The sequence below is a fragment of the Phalaenopsis equestris genome, unplaced genomic scaffold (assembly GCF_001263595.1).
Source record: "Phalaenopsis equestris unplaced genomic scaffold, ASM126359v1 Scaffold000002, whole genome shotgun sequence".
NCBI lineage: Eukaryota > Viridiplantae > Streptophyta > Magnoliopsida > Asparagales > Orchidaceae > Phalaenopsis > Phalaenopsis equestris.
In genome coordinates, this window is record NW_018164444.1 from 20,933,224 (window position 1) to 20,939,060 (window position 5,837).

Here is a 5,837-nt window from a genome sequence, read left to right on the forward strand (position 1 = left end):
TAACTATGTATAAAAAGTTGTATTTTGAATTTTTAAAAGTCAAGATAGTGATATTCTTTTATGTGATATAAGAGATTTGGATTGATCGGGTTTTTTACTATGACAGTTGGATTACATCAGGGATCAACTCTGAGCCCATATGTTTTTTGCTTTTGTTATAGATGGTCTTACTGGACATTTACATAAGGATGTACCTTGGTGTATGTGTTTTCCAGATGATATCCTTATTGTAGATAAGACTAGAGAAAGAGTTAAAGAAAAACTTGAATTATGGAGGTCTACATTGGAGTTAAAAGGCCTTCTTTCGAGTAGATCTAAAACTGAATACATGGAATATATCTTTAGTAGTTGTAGCTAAGGTTGCAGAGTTGTAACTATGAGTTATCTAATCATTAAGAATATATTGTATTAAATATCTTGGGTCTATTGTTTAAAGTTATGGTGATATAGATAAGGATGTTATTGGTAGAAATCATGTTGATTGGTAGAAGTGGAGGAATGCATAGAGCCTATTTTGTGATAGAAAAGTACCGCTTAGAGTTAAAGAAAAATTTTATAAGATGCTGGCGAGAGCTACAATGCTTTACGACACAAAATGTTGGCCTATGGAAGAGAAGCATAAAACTAAATTTAGTGTTGTTGAGATGAATACGCTTAGGTGGATGAGTGGGTTGACACATAGAGACAAAATATGAAATGAACCTATCTGTGAAAGAGTTGATATAGTTCTAGTGACAGACAAGATTAGAGAGAGTCATCTTAGATGGGTTGTTTGTATTAAACGTCGACCAACGGATGATCCGGTTTGGAGAGTAGATGTTTTAAATTTGACTTATGTTAAGGAGGGCAGAGGTAAACCTAAAAAGACTTGGCAAGTTGAACTTAATCTGTCAAATTTAAATGAAAATATAACACTCAATAAGACACAACGGAGACGAAGGATTCATGTAGCCGATCCCACATAGTAGGAGAAAAGCTTGCTGTTGTTGTTGTATTTAAAAGATTTGGATGGTGTAAATATAAAAAGAAAAGCTTAGATCTTAAATCTATTAATGCATAGGAATTGGGTGGTATGTATGTAAATGACCATTCTTGAAAATATCTAGTTAACAAATATTGATTAATACAATTATTAATTGCAATTTCAAACAATCCGTTAGATGTAGGGCTGTCAAAGCAGCTCGTGTTCGACTCGTTAAGAAGCTCGTCTTTGGCTCGTTCACTAAGTTAACGAGCCGAACACGAACAAAAATTTTTTCGTTCGTGTTCGGCTTGTTTTGGGTCGAAATACTACTCATCAATTATATACATATATATATATATATATATATTTATTTATTTATTTATTTTTATATTGATGAGTAAAAAAATTAATTGACTGAAAATCTACAAAGATTTATAATAAATTAAAAGTATTAATTTTAAAAATATAATAAAAATTATTAAATTAGATTTAAATGATATTTTAATATAAGTAATAATTTTTAAATATTGTCCCAATCCTTAACATCTTTTGGCTACATGATTAGGGTTGTCAAAACGGCTCTTTGTTCGTGAATAGTTCGTGTTTATCTCGCTAAGCAAACGAACTCATAAACAGCTCGTGTTCGGCTCGCTAAGCAAAAGAGCCGAACACAAACACACTTTTTGAGCTTGAAATATAAACGAGCTGTCTAGCTCGCTCGTGTTCGACTCATTTACACCCCTAGCTAGATGAGCCAATGGGGCTCTTATATTTGAAGATATATGACTAGCCAAAAGTGGAAATAAACAATAACTATAAATTTCTTATATTTATTCTCACCTAAAAAAGTTATGAGTTCTCAAAAGGAAACCATTGAAAATCTTGAAGATAATTATTTCCCTACCAAAAAAAGTAAAAGTCCATAAAAAGATAAAGCATTCAAAATCAAAATATAGAAATATCAAAGTTTGAAAGTTATAAGTGCACATTATTAATTATTGGAAGATTTACATTCCTACCACTAAATTCTTATTTATTTACCTGTATATGAAAAGTTTTATTACATTTTTTGAAGTTAAAAGGTGCTATTTTTCACATGACAGGAAAGATTTGGGTCGTTTATATGTAAAAAATAGAGTATAGATGTTAGATATATAAGGCATAAAAATTGGGTGGTATGCATGTAAATGCCCCTAAATTATTTTCAATATTTTGCAAGAAATGCTACATTAATATGTATGTTTAATTTAAAAAAAACTAGTTTTAATTTTCAATAATTCAAAATATTTTTCTTTTATGGTTTTTAAAAGTCAATGGGAAATAAGTTTTTTATTTTATTTGATTACACTTTTAATATCCTTAGTATTATCTTGATCGGTTTGTAATTCAAAAAATATTAATATTGCTTTAAAATAAGATCATTCTGAAGGTATTTAATTGCTAAAAATATTAAAAAGCATAAACTAAAGTTAAGAAAAATTTACAAAAAAAAAATATTAATATTATGTAACATATCTAACACCAAATCTTTCATATTTATATTCATAACGCTTTAGTGTCTTCATTTTTATATGAAAATGTGTACTTCATTTCTTAAAAGTAAATAATAGTTGTATTTGTGGTTTGATATTAAAGATTTGAGTATTAAATATGTAATTATATAAAAGCCTAGTTGTTAGATATGCAAATATATAAGAATGGGGTATTAAGTTCACTTTCTATTGAGCCTACTCCTTTTTACCTTCTTCGACCGGGACGACATGACACACAATGGATCCAATATAAAGGAGAACAAATTGATCAGATGCCCCATTCTCAACAGCCTTTGTTGCATCATTACATACAGTAGATTTCCTATCCTTAGACAACCCATGGCTTTTCTTCTCTGTGATAGGTTTTGTTCCCATCAGAAATCTAATGAAATTGTCTGTCTTTCTATACACGCAATTTTGATAAGAAGAGGAGTATAGCCAGCTCGTCTCTGCAATACTGTATAGATATGTACCACATCTAATTGACTGCCACTTAAAGATCGAGGGTCCATTTGGCATAGCTTTTTCGCTACGGTGCTGTTCGAACCACGTTGAAATGAGCATTTGGCACGCTCAATTAACAACATTTACCCTAAACGTGATCACTAAGAGCAACATTTTGGGACCTATATATTATGACAGTGTCTTGCGGTAGAAGGTGTGGTTCAAGCTCCTTTGCCCTTCAAGCCCCTAGGTTTTTTTCTCATTGTCTGTTCCGAGGTCATTTCTTTACGCCCTCGTTGCAATCTCGCATCCAACGCTCTTAAACTAAGGTAAGCTATTTCAAACATTGTTTTGAGTTGTTTCTATTGTAGGAGTTGTTTGACTTGTCGTTGCTTTTCATTACTTTCATCCCTTATTGTTCTGGTTTGTTGCAGTTGCCAGAGTTATTTAAGCAATTATAATTTAATTGACTTTATTCTCATCTCTCATTTCTATGGTGTTGTTTCAGTTACCGGATTTGTTTGGGTTACGGTTGCTTGGCATTAATTTCGTCCTCATTTTGAGTTATTTCGGTCGTCAAAGATGTTTGGCTTGCCAGATTTTGGTAAAATTATTGCGTCCGCCCACCGCACGTAGAGATGCGTGCGGGGGGCCAATAAAAACTCTTCCTTTACCAAAAAAGTGTATGTCAGTTGGCCCATTTTTAAATTTACGATTTTTTTTAAAAAAATTTCATTAGACGGCGCACGCGAGATGCATTCGCCGTCTGCACGCAAGAATCCCTCCTGTCTACAGAGTCAGAACTTCCTTCCCACTACCATTTCTCAATTTATAGACGTTAAAAAATATTTAATGGTTTTGAGATTATCTCTGGAGTGTTAATTATATTTCAGCTCTGGAAATTTGTCAATAGTTCTCATTACTAAATTTTTTTGCCATTATTTTTTTATCATTTAGCTAGTCATTTGTGGATGCTAAAATAAATTTTGTGAAGCTGCATATTCATGGCTGTCATTTGTTGCAAGCTGACCTTCAAGTACTTGTGCTTTTTAGCAGATTGAAGCATGCGCATTTAGCACCATTTGGTGTAGGTTTGCTTGAGGCTTATAAAAATCTTCATCTTCTAATGAGAAAGCGGAGGTACGTATGTCTAAAATGAACACTTAATTTGGTTGTGCAAAATGAAAAAAAGATTTTACTTGATTAAGGAAAAGAAGATTTACATACATGGCACTTAATTCTGATGCGTTTACACATGTAACATATGAACTTTAGTTTATATATATATGCCACCTTACCTATGCATGAGAAGATATATTTCACCTTTTAAAATTTAAAATAGTGGTATTTTTTGGTGATAAGAAATATTTGGGTGGTATAAATGCAAAATGTAAAGTTTAGATCTTAAATATGTAAATACATAGGATATGAATGGAATGTTATGTAAATGCCCCCAAGAGAAAAAGCCTCAAGGTCTACCTTCAACCGTTGCATTTTGTCTCTGACTTCATAACCAAATCTTCTTTTGAATTATTTAATTATGAGTTTTTGAAGATGTCAGAAACAGGTTGTATGGGTAAAAACATGCTGATTTAGGCAGCTTTGACGCTAAATTTGAGCTTTTTTAATCATCAGCGTTAAGGATTTGAACTGAAAGAAAATAGCTATTGTGCTTTTTGAACTTTTCCTTCCATTTTGAAGCATTTTGGATGATTATTTTGATCGTAATGACAATATGTTCTCCATTTTCATAGTTTCATTGTTCAATTAAACCAATAGTTTCCAAGTTTGACTGATAAAGTATTGATTAGATTTGAGAAAAATAGGCTCCCATTTTATTTCATGGATGTCTGTTTTTATCGAATAATTGGCTAATTTTTACTTGATGGCAATATTCTTCGTATTTATTTCATGAAGTTCCATGACAATGAAATAACCTCTTTGTCGTAGGTTTGAAAACTCCAAATGGTTTCTAAAAGCCTTGTAACAATTTCATCATCCATTTTGCTCGAAATGGTTTTCCTGCTGTTATTGTCCTCGAGATTTGGCTGAGAATCACTTGCTGAAGTTTGAGGTAAAAGATCAAACTCTTTTATTGGCCTTCATATTTGATAAAATTTTGAGTTGTTTTATAAATCTTAGCTTGTTGTTTCCATATGATGAATCATAAATGTGCTTTATTTCATTGATTCCTTTCTTTTGTTGTCTTAGGGTCATAAAACTCCATATCTTATAAATTGAAAAGCAAATTGCATTGCACACTAATTTTATGTGAAAAATATTTAAAATTATATTAGGAAATAATTTATTCATGTTAGACGTTATGAGAATTAGATTTATTTATTTGGATTAGGTTTATTTCTTTTGATTGGATTTATTTCCTTTCCTATTTTACAGCGTTCCCTTTATCTCCAAACAATTATTATGAATTGATTTATTCGAGATAAAGGTGTTATATATTTCCTTTCATGTTATTTACTTTTCTTGTCTTTTCTATTCTAGGATTCGAGTAAAGATATTTATATCTTATTTTCATATCATTAAAATAATTTCGCTGAATTCTGAAAATTAACATGGTATCAGAGCTTTGAAAGAAATCCTAGAGTTTTCTGCCACCTGAAACTTCCTATTATCTGCAGTTGGCGTTCTTTGTCGTGCTGCAGACCCTTCATTTGCCTCATTTTTCAATTTTTTCCACAGGAAACTTCCTCTCCCTGCAGAGCCGGCCGCCACATTTTCCTTCTGCAACCTTTCCCGCCATTGGAATTTCCTCCCGCAGCTTTCTGGTCGCTGAAATTCCTCCTGCAGCCAACCAGGCCATCCCAATGGAGTTATTTGTAACTGTAGAAGGCTGTGCCCGATGATGCAGAAGAGCGGCGATACGCGTGCAAGATTGG

At 32.1% G+C, this 5,837-nt stretch overlaps 1 long non-coding RNA gene across 1 annotated transcript; it reads left to right on the forward strand.

Moving 5' to 3' along the window:
* Positions 1–3,999: 3,999 nt before the first annotated feature.
* On the forward strand, positions 4,000–5,831 carry LOC110026820. The gene is made up of 3 exons (XR_002294254.1): positions 4,000–4,080; positions 4,891–5,014; positions 5,641–5,831. It is a non-coding gene; the product is annotated as an uncharacterized LOC110026820 (long non-coding RNA).
* The last annotated feature ends 6 nt before the right edge of the window (positions 5,832–5,837 follow it).